Raw genomic sequence first — 16099 nt, forward strand, 5'->3', positions numbered from 1 at the left:
CTAGACTCAAAGGAAATAGGCCATCCTTCCTGCATAAGGACTACTCCTAAACCATCTAAAGATGCATCGGTGCACACCACAAAATCTGCAACAGGATCTGGTACTGCAAGAATTGGTGCACTCGTGAGGGCTCTCTTGAGCTCTTCAAAAACTCTACCACACTTCTCTGTCCACTCGTACTTCTTCCCCTTCCTCTGAAGAGAAGTGATGGGGTGGGCCAACCTAGAAAATCCTGAAATGAAGCGTCGGTAATAACTTGCTAGCCCCATAAAGCTCCTCACTTCGGTAACACTGGCGGGTGCTGGCCAATCCATGATAGCCCTGATCTTTGATGGGTCTACTGAGACACCATCACCCGATATGACATGACCCAAATAGTGTATCTCGGGTCTGAAGAATGCACACTTTGACAAGCTGCCAAACAATTGATTCTCTCTCAGCCTCTGCAATACCTGTCTCGGGTGCTCTTCATGCTCTCTCTCATCATGAGAATAAATTAGAATGTCATCAAGAAACACCACCACAAACTTATCCAAAAAGGTACAAAATACTCCATTCATGAGGCTCATGAATACAGCTGGAGCATTCGTAAGGCCAAAAAGTACCACGGTGAACTCGTAGTGGCCATATCTAGTACGAAAAGCTGTCTTGAGGATATCACTATCCACAATTCTCAACTGATGGTAACCCGACTTTAGGTCAATCTTTGAAAATACTCAGGCACCCTGCAACTGGTCAAAGAGATCATCGATTTTGGGAAGAGGATATCGGTTCTTGATGGTCACCTTGTTCAATTGCCGATAATTGATACACAACCTAAGTGATCCATCCTTCTTCTTGACGAAAATCACCGGTGCACCCCAAGGTGATACACTAGGTTGTATATGCCCCTTCTCCAAGAGTTCTTCCAACTGAGCCTTTAGCTCACTAAGCTCATGAGTAGTCATCCTATAAGGTGCTCTCGAAACTGGCTCAGCTCCTAGCACTAGGTCTATGTGGAAATCCACTGCCCGCGGTGGAGGCATACCAAGAAGCTCTGAAGGAAACACATCTGCAAACTCCTGAAGGATTGAAAAATCATCAAGGGATGGCTCCCCTTCTGATCCTTCCTCTCGGTCATTGATAGTGATAGCAAATAACTAACAACCCTTTCGCATGCACTTTCTAAGCTGCATAGCAGAAATCATACGAAGGGACACTGGCCTCTTCACTACGAAGATCTCCCTAGGAATACCATCATCATCCACACATTCCACCCTCTTCTGTCGACAATCCACCTTGGCGCTGTGGGCACAAAGCCAATCCATGCCAAGGACAACATCATAAGAACCTAGAGGGGTAATGTGTAGGTCAGTCCTAGTGGACATGTCTCCAATCTGCATCTGACAACTTTGCACCATGGAACTAACTGACACTCTGGCTCCTGAAGCTAACTCTACCTCCCAACTAACATCCTGTCTAACTGCCACTAGCCCGCAATGCTCCACCACAAATGGAGATAGAAAAGAGTCAGTAGCTCTAGAATCAAATAAAACTGCAACCATATAGCCCTGTATAATACCTGTAGCCTCGATAACTATGGCTTGATGCTCAGCCTGGCAGTTGTCGACCGCTGCAAAAACTCTATGGGATCTACCCATGTCACCAACTGTCGGCTCTAAAAAAGCCCTACTCTGACCACTGGATGCCTGTCCCTGCAGACACTCCCTAGCTATATGACCCATGCCGCCACAAGTGTAGCATGGTCCGCGAGAATAAGATCGTGCACCCTGTGACCCAGACTGTTGTGGGCCTCCTGATCTGCTAGATCCGCTGAATCCTCCCCTAGAAGACTGTTGAGTCTTCACTGACAGAGACTGTGGGACCTGTACTTTCTGCTCCTGCCTAGGACCCTGTGACTACCATTGCTTGGGCTTAGAGCCCTAATAACCATGAGAAGGTTTCTGCTGCTGCTGCTGGGGTTTTGGCTGCTGAGACTGTTGGCCCCTAGAGGGCCCTGCTATATAATTATGATTCCCTTTCCAAGGGGGTTTCTGCTGGAAGGAGTTTTGGTTCTGAGGCCGATCCCGTGACTCCTGCCTACCTCGAGTATCCTCAGAAACTAGTTCTATCTCCACTGCCTGTCTGAAAGTGGAAGGGAAGGCCATCCTAACTGGGCCCTGAAGAGAGAAATTCAGACCCATGATAAAGCGATGCACCCGTAGTTTCTCGTCCTTCATGTATTCCACATAGGGAAGGAGCTTGAGAAATCGACTCTCGTACTAAGCCACTGTAAGGCCTCTCTGATAAAGAGAATGGAACTCCTCTATCTGCTTCTACCAGAAATGCTCTGACAAGTATCTCTCTCGAAATCTTTCTAGGAAAGATTTCCATGTGAGGGTGTCCATCCTCACTCCACCAATGATCTCCTCCTGATGCCACCAGTTGGAGGCATCCCCTCTCAACTGATGAACTACTAGTTGTGCTTTTAGATTACTCCCATAAGGGCGTAACCCAAAGCACCGCTATAAGCTTTGCAACCATGCCTCTGCTACTGAACCCTCAGTGGTACCGGTAAACAATGGTGGTCCGAGTCGAATCAATTCCCTGATGTCATCCCCTACATGTCTAGGAGGTCTGCCAAAAGGAGGTCCTCTCTGGTGTATGGAATCTTCCTCGTGTTCACCCTGACCCTCTATCTGCCTCGGTGGGGGACTCCTAGTCCTCTCTCTGACTCTGGGCCCACCTCCTCCAGGTCCCTCTGCTTCCACTACTGGAATCTGCTGGACTGGCTGAACTATAGGTACCACTCTCTGTTGAACTACACCGATCAAAGTCTGGAGTGCATCAATAATGTCCTGATTTGGGTTCGGTGGTGGTGGAGGTGGAGGTGGTGGTGGAGGTGGTGGTGGTCCACCCTCCTGTCCCGCTCTACCACCCCTAGTCTTATGACCTCTGCCTCACCGGTTGCGAGTAACAGGCGACATCTACACAATTAAAAGTTTGAGTTAAGTTTAGGAAGCATAATGGTTTAAGGTTCCTAGTGTTGAAACACAAGCTCTGATACCAAAATGTCATGCCCAAACCTACGAGGGCAAAAACACACACACAATTTTTTTTTTTTTTTTAAAAATAAAAATAAATAACACCACTAAGTTGATAAGTTAATTTGCACCCGTTAAAGTATAGGTCAAAAGAAAAACAGATATGAGATCTCATAACAATGTCCTGACATCCCATTTTAAGTTTAAAGTCAATCAGTATAAATAGGTCGTTAAATTTGCACATTCATTATTAAATTGATTTCGACATTGGTTTTTTGTTACATCAATATTAAACATTATATTATTTTTAATTTAGCCTTCAAGAACTCATACGTAGAACAACAATCTATTAGATCTATGCGAATAACACAATTTACATCTAATGTATAATCTTATTAACATTAATCATTATAGCGTCATTACAGAAAATATTTAACGAAGAATATATTTAGATTATCAGAATAACGATCTACAAGAATTATAAATTCAATTATTTCATAGCATAAAAGCAAGAACAATTAACTATTATAACCTGAAAATTAATTTTCTAAACTATATTTACACTTCATTCTAAAAAGTAATTATATTTAAAACTAAGATCTATTAAAGTAAAACATTCTAAATATTTACATTCCAACAAGAACATACCAATAACTATATTTAAACTAAAACTAAATAGATTAAAATATACTAATACTCAAACCAAAAAAAAATAAGAATAATGACCTAACCTAACATATACTGCTTCATATTTATCAAATTTATTAATAAACTAACAAACATATATATATATCTAACTAACCCATGTTAATTTATAACTAAAAATAATTAACAATAATAAAATAAATATCTAATTTAAAACTTGAGTAAGTTAAACTAACTACTAATCCCTTTAACAATACTATACTAACAAGATTAATAACATTTTATACTAACTAATAAATAATTTAACAACTATAAAAAGAAACTTAACTAATGCAAAATTTAAATGCTAACTAAACCAACCCCTATACTTCAAGTCAAATCGATACCCCCCCCCCCCCCCCCTTGCCTACTCCGCTAACCCCTACACCATGCAACATTTTCAAAGGGTAGAAGCGCTGCACTTGGGACAGCGCTCTGCCCAAGGATAACCCGCATAGGCAAGCAGTCCCCCCCCAAATCATGGGTCCAAGGAGAGTAAAAGGTGGGAAAAAAAGCATGCTAACATAGTTTAGTAAGGGAAACTTAAATGCTCTCTCCAAACATGCGTCCATTCAAGAAGATAGGGTGGGATGTGGGGGCAGGGTGACGTCACCCCCCCCCCCCCCATGTGGATTTTGCTTACATGCAAAAAAAAGACTTTTAAAACCAAAACCTTTTAAAATACTCATTCAAAGACTGACGCCCAAAAAGGAGAGATGGGTAAACATTTAAGTTAAAAAGTTTATTAGGTAAGACTTAGATGTTTAGGATATTTAAGTTATCAAGGTTTAATAACTTATACATTTTATTAGATATCATTTATATATATATATATTTTTAATTTCTAATTTTAAACACTAAAAGATTCTTAGAATATTCTCTATTTCAAAACAAGAATTATTACATTTCTCATACAAACTCCAGCATCCTGTAGGTGGATTATTTGATAATTTGTCTACTCTCTCTCTCTCTCTCTTGAAACTCAATGTATATTTTTCTTTTGCAACTATATTACCACACTAGGTGTATGCATTCTCTTATAAATTTCTAGTTTATTATTTCCATGAACCTCAAATGGCCATGCATTTTAATGAAACCACATTACATGAAATAACCATCTACGTATTCATTTAACTATCTAATAAAACTGATGGATCAACATTGGAACAACATAATGACTAAACTAGTCTTAAGGCAATTGAGAAAATAAGAGATCAAAATGATAATGCTCCATTCCTTTCGAAGGGAGTATCAAAATACATAAAGTTATTTCTCTATCATGTTTCAATTTTAGCTTGGATCTCTTGACATAATTCTTCCTACATGTTCTTGCAAATTTATTTTCAACACAATCAACCATGAACTAAATCATTTCGAACTTGATAAAGACACCATACATTTACATGGATTAGCAACATCTCTCTCTACAGTCCATATGAATAGAGGCATCACCACACATCACAAATTGAATCTTGTATAATTGAACATCATTGTTGCATCTTGTCTTTGATACACATTCATATGACAGAATAGAATACGAAAAATTTAAGAGAAGTAAATTTACTCAATCACTTATTTTATTATCAACCTGATTCAAGGCTCAGCCGGGAGAGAATCAGGAAGAAAATCCGGCTTCGTTGCCATATATAATAGGGTTTAAAAAATACAATTTACAATAGGATCTCAATCCCAATTTTCAATAATTTTATCAAATTTTCTTCATGATCATAATCAAGGAGTTTGTAATGTCTTTTGAATATCATTTCAAGAACCATGGAGGAAACCAATAACTGATCGGGTGACAACCAAGCAGAACCAAAAGAACATCAAGCATGCATAATCATACATGGTTTACACAATAAGATTCACAGTGAATCAAGACTAGGGAGAGGTGGATTCTTCCGACTGGAGAAGTCAAGCACAACACCAATTCAGATGCCCAATCGGGGCCAATAACCAAGAACTTCCGTTCTTCCATTTAAACTTGCCATACTCATACCAGGTTTGTGCTGACGGGTAGGGGCCCATAACACCCTACCCTTTATCCCTCTTCTCATCCTGAGAAGAGACTCTACACAGGTTGGAGTCCAACTAAACAGACCTCTCCCAAAATTGGTCACTTCTGCCCTCTTCTAGGGTGAGTAATACCAAGACACCCATGCAAGGAAACTCAAAATTGCAAACATAAACAAGAAAGCAAAACAACCAAAATAACAAAGTTTACAAATCTTCCCAACATACCCACAACCATACAATAGTAAAACAACAATAGAGTAACAAGAACATGAACCAAAACATAAAAACTAAATAAGGGAGATGGGAGTTTCCTACCTTCACAAAGAGGTAATGGCAATGAACCAATTTGAGTAGAGTATCCCTCCTTCCTTCAAGCTTCAAGAAATCTTCTCTAAAAGTAGAGATTGGGTAACCCCCAACCACTAGACCAAGGAAGGCCTCTAAATAAGCCTCCAACTCAACCACCCAAAAAGGAGCAATAACTATTTCCACCCACTAGCCATACTAGAAACTCCTAACTCAACCTACACCATGGTTAAACCCTAAGAGGAGGTGGGGTAAGACAACTCATGACAACCACTTGAAATTTTCGCACAAAGGCAAAAAGGGGCTTTTTGAGTGCCCTCAAAAGTCAAAGCTAGGGGCTTAGGGGTTGGAAAAGACCCCTAACACATACCCACACCCATAGGTTAGAAAAAAAACATGTTTTAAAGCCTTAGGGAAGAGGTTAGAGTCAAATAAAATCTAGAGATAAAATAGGTCTATCTAACAACTCTAACTTGCAAATCAAGCACAAAAACATTTTATGAGTATCAAGCAACACTGAAAGAACATAATTACGAACAAAAGGGTTTCCAAATTTTAGCACATGAAGATCAGTTTTGTCCCTCCGTAGGGTTTCTCGGCTAAATATCTCCACACTCATTGCACACATCAGTAGTCCCGTAAAATCACATGTATATAAACGCATATGTATCAAAAAATTTCATAATTAAAAACATACATTAATAAAGTTTCTTCTCCCTTCATAATTCTTAACCATTTGAAATATCTTAAATCAAATCTCAATCCTACATCTACTGATTTCGTCAACATACATATACATGAACATTAAATGACAATCATCAAATATATCTGGAAATAACATCACACAACATGAAATAATAAAATATGTTCTAAGCATCAGATAATGTCTCAACATCTCGAGTCGCGGATAATAAAAATAAGAGTAATGTATCACTATGCTACGATGGGTCGGGGCGAGGGCTCACACCATCGTAGGCCTTACCTAGTACCCTTGGATGATGTAGCCCAATGTTGATCTCACTGCAGGCCTTACCTAGTACCTCTCAATGGCATCACCCAACCCATTCCACCACGGGCCTTATCTTATCTTGGAGGATGATGATCTAATGTAATAAAAGTATAAATGTACATACCGTCTTCACTAGTTGAAATTTCACTAGTACTATCTCAATAATACTAGTGTAATCTCCATTCTTAGAACTACTCGTAATTTTCTCTCAACTTCCTAATATTAATAAGATCAAAATGTTAAATATTATATTCTTTATAAACATTATTGACATATTATATATTAATATGAAAAGAAACATTTGAAATAATATAGCATACACATACCTTTATTGGATCAATGTCAAATGCCTTTACCTCCTTATAGTGGTATGACTTGGTTCCCATGTTATATATATCTAGTTCTTTGTAATTATGAACTTCATTTGTACTTCTTCCTTTTATCATATCAGCTTCCCTTAATGCTAATTTGCCTTTCTTGAAAAGTTATTTATGTTCCATGTTTTTTGATTCATCTTATAATTCCCTTTTGATTATTATATCCTCCTCTTGACTTGTGTACCTTTATGCCTTTGAATGGCTTCCTTCTGCTCTTTGTTTTTATCTCATTTAATTAAACTCTTTATAATTGCAGCCTTCTCTATTAGTTTTGATGAAAACATGGCTAAGGGACCCTTTCTTTATTTTTGTTGTTGAATTCTTCTTTATTTTGTTGAAATTCATCCTTTTATTTCTTTTTGTCTTACCACCATTTTTAACTTACGATGCAAAAAATAATACCCTTTAAATTTGTGTCACTTAATATTCTTAATTAGTTACATACTCTTCTAGTCTTGTCTTGGTTTATATCATCTCCAATATATTTATTTTCCATCTCCCACAATGCTTATATTTTTGTTGTCCCTTCCAAAAAATGGTGGCCTTTGCTCTTTTCAATATCTTCGATTCATTCTTTATTAATATGTAGATTTTAATATTGTCCCTTTTTAAATCATTTTGAGGATTCTCTTTATAGATATTTTTCCATCCTTTTGTTACTAATTAAGTACTCAAAATATATCTATATTTGATCTTGATCAATGTTTCTTTTTAAACCTTTTTTAAAATGACTTCCTCAATTACTCCCATGGGTATGATCTCCTTGCATATCTAGTTGTTACCCAAAGGTGCATTAGGATTAAAAATGCTTGCAATTGCTAGTCACTTTAAATACTAAATGTCCTCCTGGGCATCCACACAATTTGTACTTAAATTGGAAAAAATATGATCTTGGTTCAAATCATGACACAAATTATTTTCTAGAGCTCCCGTGCTTTGATATTTCCATTGACAATAGATGGTGGGTCAGGCCAAAACCTAAATGGCAAGAAAAAAATAAGTTTACTTATTGTATAAAAGAATTCCTTTTGTCCATTCCCACTTGTAGTATATAATGCACTAAGTGTTGGTGGAGATTATTTTCGAGTCCTTCGAATACATTCATCTCCAACAACATTCTTTCAATTTGCAAAGTCCTTGATATAGCTTGATATGACTAAACATTGTCACTTGCTAAACTAGAGGGTCACGCTTTTTTTATATATCAAAACTCCCATCTTAGAAATTTTTAATCTTAGTAAATATGCATTCATTTGCTTCAAAAAATCAATCAATATGAATATGTTTTTTTTTTTGAATCCTTGTTATTTTTCTTAAAAGGACCCCTCTCATAAATTTCTCTGTAAATTTTATTCTCCTTTCATGGAGTCCACGTGAATTCTAATTTACAATGTGAATTTATTTTAACTTGTCACCTTTGATGGAAAACCTCCAGTAATATATTGTGTAGACATAGGGGGGTTCATCCTCTTTAAAACATTCCTTTGGTCGACCTTGGCTAAAATGTAGATGAGTCTCCTTATACATATCCCTATGTAGGTTTTAAGATGCTTATATTACAGGGATGACATATGGATGTGGTTATCATTTGCTTTTTCCATCTTTTCGGTGTCTTTTTCCTTTTTGTTTTGAATTCTATAAAAGTCTATTTTAAGCCTCTTATTTTCGAGTCCAATTCTAAGTCACTAATTCTCTTACAGAAGGTGCATTTATATTATTGTGTTCCCCAAAAATTCAGATGTGTTGAAGCTCCTCAGTGGTCTTCATCATCATTGATAGTAAATGAGGAACATTTTGTATGTCCATGACATGTACTTTTTTTAAAATAGGCCAAATTCACAGTACTATGTGGACAAGCTACTCACTCTAGTTCATGCTATGGATTTGCTATGATCAAATTACAAATAATTTGATTAGTAGGCTACAATAACATTGATTAACTCTAATTTCTATTAATGTTGTAGTATATCCATTGATTTATAGTGGTTGATGTTTTTACTTTTATATCCATTTAGTAATTATTGATAAGAAACTATGTCCATTGATTGGAAGAGGAAAGTTCCACAATTACATTCTCCAGAAGAATCTCCTTAGATATTGTGTCACTCATTCGTTGTCTGTATCCCAACTGTGTTTGAATCTCATTATATATAGATGAAATTGGGTAGTATGGTTACACTTTATCATGGCTAAAAAAATCATTATAAACTTTTGGAACTCCTAGGTATGAATTTTATCAAGCTATGGACTTCATAAAATGTAATTTCATATCGCTTATGTCGGCATTCCCCAAACTAACAACTTATCTCAGATTGCAGTTACAGTAGATATCAAAGTCTTTCTCTATCTCCTTCATTTTGGATACATTATATGCTTCTCATTCCCATGTTATGTTTTTCTTTATTTTTGATAAATTTCTTTAAGATCTTATAATTTTTTTCCTTATCATATCAAAATGGTTTTATGGTATTTCTTCAGCGTTCTTTTCTTTTCTAGAAAGTATTTCTTCATGATTTACAAGGCTGGCAAGATGCTAACTCTAATACCACTTGTAATGTCCCATTTCAAGACATCTACTAATTTGTCTTTTTATTTGTATCATTTTGATAATATTCCATATGATGTCCCTCTCAATGTTTTGTGTGTGTGTGTGTGTGTGTGTGTGTGTGCGTGTGTGTCATAGACTCTTGTCCTTTCATTGATAATAATTATATTATATTAAGACTAATATAATTATACTAATTATATATTTTTTATATTAATAATACCATATATATATATATATATATATATATATATATATATATATATATATATATATATATATATATATATATATATATATATATATATATATATATATATATATATATATATATATATATATATATATAAGTTTAATAACATTTATTATATTTATAGTTATATCATTATTTTAATAGTATTAGTGTTATAAATATTATTAATCTTATATATCATAGTACTAATATATATATATATATATATATATTCAATAGTATATTATTTTAAATATCACATATATATGTATATACATATTATATATGAAATATAATAATTTATACTTTTAATTTATATACATTATTAATCATTTTAATACTATAAAGTTTATTAATTATACTTATTTATTATTAAATTATATATGTCAAAATGGGGATATCATAGCATCCCATTTCAAAACAAGATCACCTTCTCTAAAAACTCTAACTTTAGTCTTCTTATCAAAGCCCCTCTTCATTTGTTGCTAATGTATCTCTAAGGTTTGTATTGCTTGACTTCTTTTCTCCTCTAGCTCCATCAAATCTACCATTCTTATAGGCATAGCATCATTTGCAATTAGTTCCAACTAATGAACCAGCTCAAGAGTTAGAAACTAGATAGGAAGTCTAGCTTCCCTACCATATACTAATATGAAAGGAGAAATTCCAATAGCCCTCTTGGGTGTTATTCTGTCAGCCCATAGGGTAGTTCTCAATTTCTGATGCCAACACCTCTAGTTATTGTTGATCTCAGATTGGTTTTGACAATTGAGTGTTAGCACATTTAAGAAATTTTCTAAGTTCATGCCGAGCATAATATAGATGACGAGTTGCAATGAGTACTAAGTCACTCATGTGCCAAGTAAACAGTAAGTGCCAAGCAAATAGATAGAGCCAAGCAAGTTTCAAGTGCCAAGTGAACAATAGATGCCGAGTAGGTTCAAGTGCCAAGCAAGATAGAATTTTAGTAAGTGTTGAGCAACATAGAATTGATAGAACAGTTTGTGAAGGCACAAACTATTATGTAAACCATTTTTGAGCCGACATATGGATAGATCTCGAAGCTTTAAAGATAAGATCAAATATATTTGGATTCCCTATGCGATCTATATGCAACCAATGAGAAAAATAGAAGGAATTGAGTGGAAACGTTGGATAAATCTCAATCATAGATTCATACCTAACCCTAAGTCACAAAATCTTTTAAAAGAAGATGAAGCCCCATGTCTCATAGAGTGTGAGAAAGAATGCATGTGAGGAGCTAATGCTAGTGAAGATTTGAAGGAAGTGAAAGGGGTGAATTGATCAAGTTGAAGGTGACTTAGAAGAAGGACAGAATTGTAGAATCAGTTAGCAAAATAGATGATCAAGATTACAACATTTTCATATCAGATCAGAGAGGATCGAGATGAATTGAATTAGGATTTGAAATCAGCATTATCAAATTGTACATGTATCAAATCAAAACATTCTATTGTACTTTCTAACAATTATTATAACAAAATGAAATCCTATGGACTTAGGTTGGTTTAACAGCCATGTATCAAGCCTTTAATAGAGTGACATTCCAAGTGTGTTCTAAAGTCCTTTTGCTAGGCACACTTTTGATAGGTTGTTAAAATTCTTTAACAGGGTAGGATCTAACAATCCTTTGTAAGCCTTTAATAGGGTAGGCCTTTTATAGGGTAGATCATGAGAATGGTCAAAATATGTAACCTTAATAGGTGAACTTTATTGGTGCAGTAGTGAAGATTTGCGGGTGTCATCCCCACCTTAGTTTTACCTTCTCATTGGAGGGTTTTTGGGTAATCAAATCTGATGTCAAATGTTTATGTGGATTCATTTTCATTACATGTTATTACTATATGTTTATGTACGCAATGTTTTAAAAGTTGAAAGTTTTATTGGTTAGAGTTTAGTACTTTTGATTCACTCCCCCCCCAGAAGTATACATTTCCCATTTTTATTTCCAACAGTTATCTCCAATAGTCCTCTTGATGATTCTAATCAAATTCTTATTGGATGACTCAGCCAAGTCATTACCTTGAGGGTAGTAATTAGAAGATGTGCTTAAGTAAATACCATGATCAATTGCCCATGAACAAATCTGAGCTCCTACAAATGATTTGACATTATCTAATATTATGGTGGAAGGAGCACCAAATCTTGTGATAATTTCATTGAGGAATTCCACAACTAAAGCTTCTATAGAATCCTTCAAGGCTATTGCCTTTATCCACCTTGTAAAATAATCTTTTGCAACCAAAATCCACCAGACCAGAGCTAGAAGGCTTATTAATAGCACCAATAAATCTAATCGCCACTAGGAAAAAAGATGATCAACCTAGATTAATAAGTCCTTTTGATCTTTTGATCTGTATTAATAGGGATTTTTGATCTTTCATGTAGTTTTCTTACATAGCACTGATGAGTTTAGGCATCATTCAGTCCTATGTAATGTAAAAACTAGCATAGGGAAGTTCAAGTTTGCTAGCTTTGTTCGATTTGGGTTTTGGATTTGAGGACCCTAACTGGTCTCCACTTGAATCATTCATTGAGTATTATATCCCTTGAACCTTGCATTGACTTGGATCTTTTTTTAAATCCACTTTTGATAGTTGCAATCATCTTCTACCCCCATTAAGTTTATGGAACTCAGATTCGCAATCTGAAATAAGAAAAAAAGGAAGTTTAAGAAGAAGGGTAAGGCTTCCAAGCCCCAACCTTCTACTAATACTCAAAGTGTAACTGCATCCCAATTATCACTAGTGACAATGGCTTCTTTGCAATAACTTGTATTTCTTGGGAGTTGTTGTCACCTTTGGAAACTTTCTCTACATTGCATAATGTGCCATCACACCCTAAGAAAATTTTCTCAAAGTATGAGCATTTGTGTCCTTGAACAATGGAAGAACATTTCTAGGAATTCAATGATGCTCTAGTCCAAAACAATGTAGAGCATGAGGATGTTACTTACCATATGCTCTCGATGACCCTTTGCCCCAACGAGTTGAACATGTATCTTAATCTTCCTATTAATTCCATCAATGAGTGGGTGGATATGGCAAAAAATTTCTCTTGGTATTTTAGTTTGAAAATGAGCTCATTTTATGCCATTGTTAGTTCACTGGTATTTGAAAGGAACCCAACAAGCCTCTACCATTATTTAATAGCCAATTCCAACACACTCTCAAATAGTGTTGAGATGTTTTTCCTCCCACACCAGAAATGGCTCTAAGAACATACTTAGATGCTATTCCCTGAGCAGTCTTAACCTTCATATGGACCATGTCCCAAGCAAACTAAGAGACCTTGGTCAAAGTTCCTTAGCCTTGTAAGTCTCTACCTAACTCACATATCATTCATTTGATGCTTAACAGAGTATGATGTGTTAAACCCAGTCCAGACTAGCCCCTCACTTGGCTAGTTATTGTTATTATTTAAATGTTGATGATATTCCTATGGGGGAGTATCCTACATTATTAGAGCATTGTGGGATTTTTAGCAAGATTGATAGAATAGAAGACAAAGATTGAGGTCACACATTTAGAGGATGAAAGATGGGGCTATAGATAATTTTGGTTTTGTTCTATAGAGTATAATGATTATGTAGTTAAGTATGCATGAAGAAAGATGAAGACAATTGACAATTATTCGATATTTATTGAAGATACAGTTCTGATAGAGTTCTTAAGAAGTGATTACTATTGTTTTGATTATATCTTCTAATAGAGATAGAATTTCGTTAAGCACAACTGAACAAAGGTAGACAACATCATGATGATGACCGTGCTAAGTCTAAGGTTGCACTATGAAGGATTGTGTAGAATGACAGTCGATAATGTTAAGTAATTATAAAAATATGTAATGTATCATGTATTGTATTATCATAATGTGGTCCTATTGTAATTGTAAATTAAGAAAACCTGAAGGTTGACTCAATAATTAGTTTGAGGACTCAGTATTAGGGAATGCTATTTTCCTTGTGGTTAAGTGTAATTTTGATTGTGTGAGTAAGTAATTAGATTTATGCAACACAAGTATGAGAATCTGGATGTGAGATCCAGTGAACCCGATATTAAATATCCCAATATCATAGAAGTGTTTGGTGTGGATAAGGCATGACAAGTAAATAGAGAAACTATATTTGGAAAAGAGGTTGTTGTGGACAACTGTTTATTAGTATTATTCTATGAATCATAGGTCAAAGGCTAGTTGGATAGTGAGTTTGGTGGTCTTTCCAATGAAGCTATTTGAACTGTGGGTCCTTCTATCTTCCACAACTCATAACAGGGTTGACGCAACTCCTAATAGGGTTGGAATCTCCTTATAAGGAGTTAAAGTCTCCTAATAGAGACTAATATGTACTGAATGTAATTCATAAACTCCTAACAAGATCCATCCTCTTACAAGGAACTTTTTAGTACATCATTTTTTGGGTACCATCCCCAATAGTGTTTTCATCCAGGGTTCCCCTAGTTAACAAATATGGTGTTATTGTGTATGGTGATCTCTCTATGGTTTTTGTACTTATTGATTACATATTTCAAATTTAATAAGGTTGATAAAAGTATTTTTAATTGGATAACTAATTCACCCCTCCTTCTCTCAATTATCTTGGTGGACTTTACTTTCTAACAATTAGTATTAGAGCACTAGATCCTTGAAGGAAAATATTAATAGCTTAAGGAGATATATGGCGAGTCATTTCAAAAAAGAAAGTCCAAAGTTTGATGGAAGAAAATATGAAATTTGGAAAGAGAAGATTAAGACACATTTTCTATGCATGGGTCTAGGGTATTGGTTAATCACCGAGAACAAGAAACAAGTAGTTGAAGAAGAAAACCTTGATGATTATACTAAACCTTAGATAGATTTTTTTATGTGCAATATGCTTGCTAGAGAAGCATTTTTGTCAACCCTTCCTGAAAATGAGTATAGTCAGGTACAATATTTTAATTTGACACATAAAATTTGGAAAGCTTTGGAATCTACTTATGAAGGCGATAAGCATGCCAAGAAGGTTAGATTGTAGAATTGGATATGTTTATTTCAAGAAGCTAATATGATGGAAGATGAATATATAATAAGTTATTTTAGTAGAATATTAGAAATTGTTGCAAGCATTAATGCTTGTGATGGGAAGAAGGATGAAGATGAAATTGTATGCAATATTTTGCAAACTTTGACACCTACATATAAAAAGATAGCGTAGATGATCAAGAAAATTATACCTTGCACATAAAAGTTCACAAGAGAGACTCTTTTTGGAAGATTGGAATAAGGCAAGTTTGAGACAAAGTGAAGATCTTCCTAGGATTGAAACTTCTTTCAACACATTAAGCATTAAACCTACCTTGACAAGAAGTGAAAGTACTAGTGGAGATTATGCTAGCAACAATAGAGGAAGAACTAAAGAAGACAAGAAGATTGAAGAAGGAAATGCCCTACTCCTAAAAAGAGAACTTGAAGGTAAGAAAATATATTAATGTTGGACTTATAATGAATATGGTCATTATGCTTCTAAGTTCCCAAAGAAGCATATTGAATGTGATTCATGCGCATACATTTTTCAGTGGTGTCTATAGTACATTATCCTTTACTTATTCTATAATGAGCAATCTTCATATAAAGTAGAATGGATCCATTTTCTCATTAAACACCACTAAAACATGTATGTGCATGAATTACATTCATTATGTATCTTAGGGAACTTAGAAGCATAATGACCATATTCATTATTTTGATGTGATCATTCATTGATGTTCTATAGGCACTAGTAAGAAATGTATGTGCATGAATCACATTCATTATGTTACTTAGGGACCTGATAGGCGAACACTGGAGCAAATAATAACAAAAGAATTAACAATTTATGAAGAAGTTTGGCTGGTCTATACGTGTCAA

Source organism: Cupressus sempervirens, chromosome 5 (assembly GCF_028749045.1).
Source record: "Cupressus sempervirens isolate cs-2001-9-10 chromosome 5, ASM2874904v1, whole genome shotgun sequence".
NCBI lineage: Eukaryota > Viridiplantae > Streptophyta > Pinopsida > Cupressales > Cupressaceae > Cupressus > Cupressus sempervirens.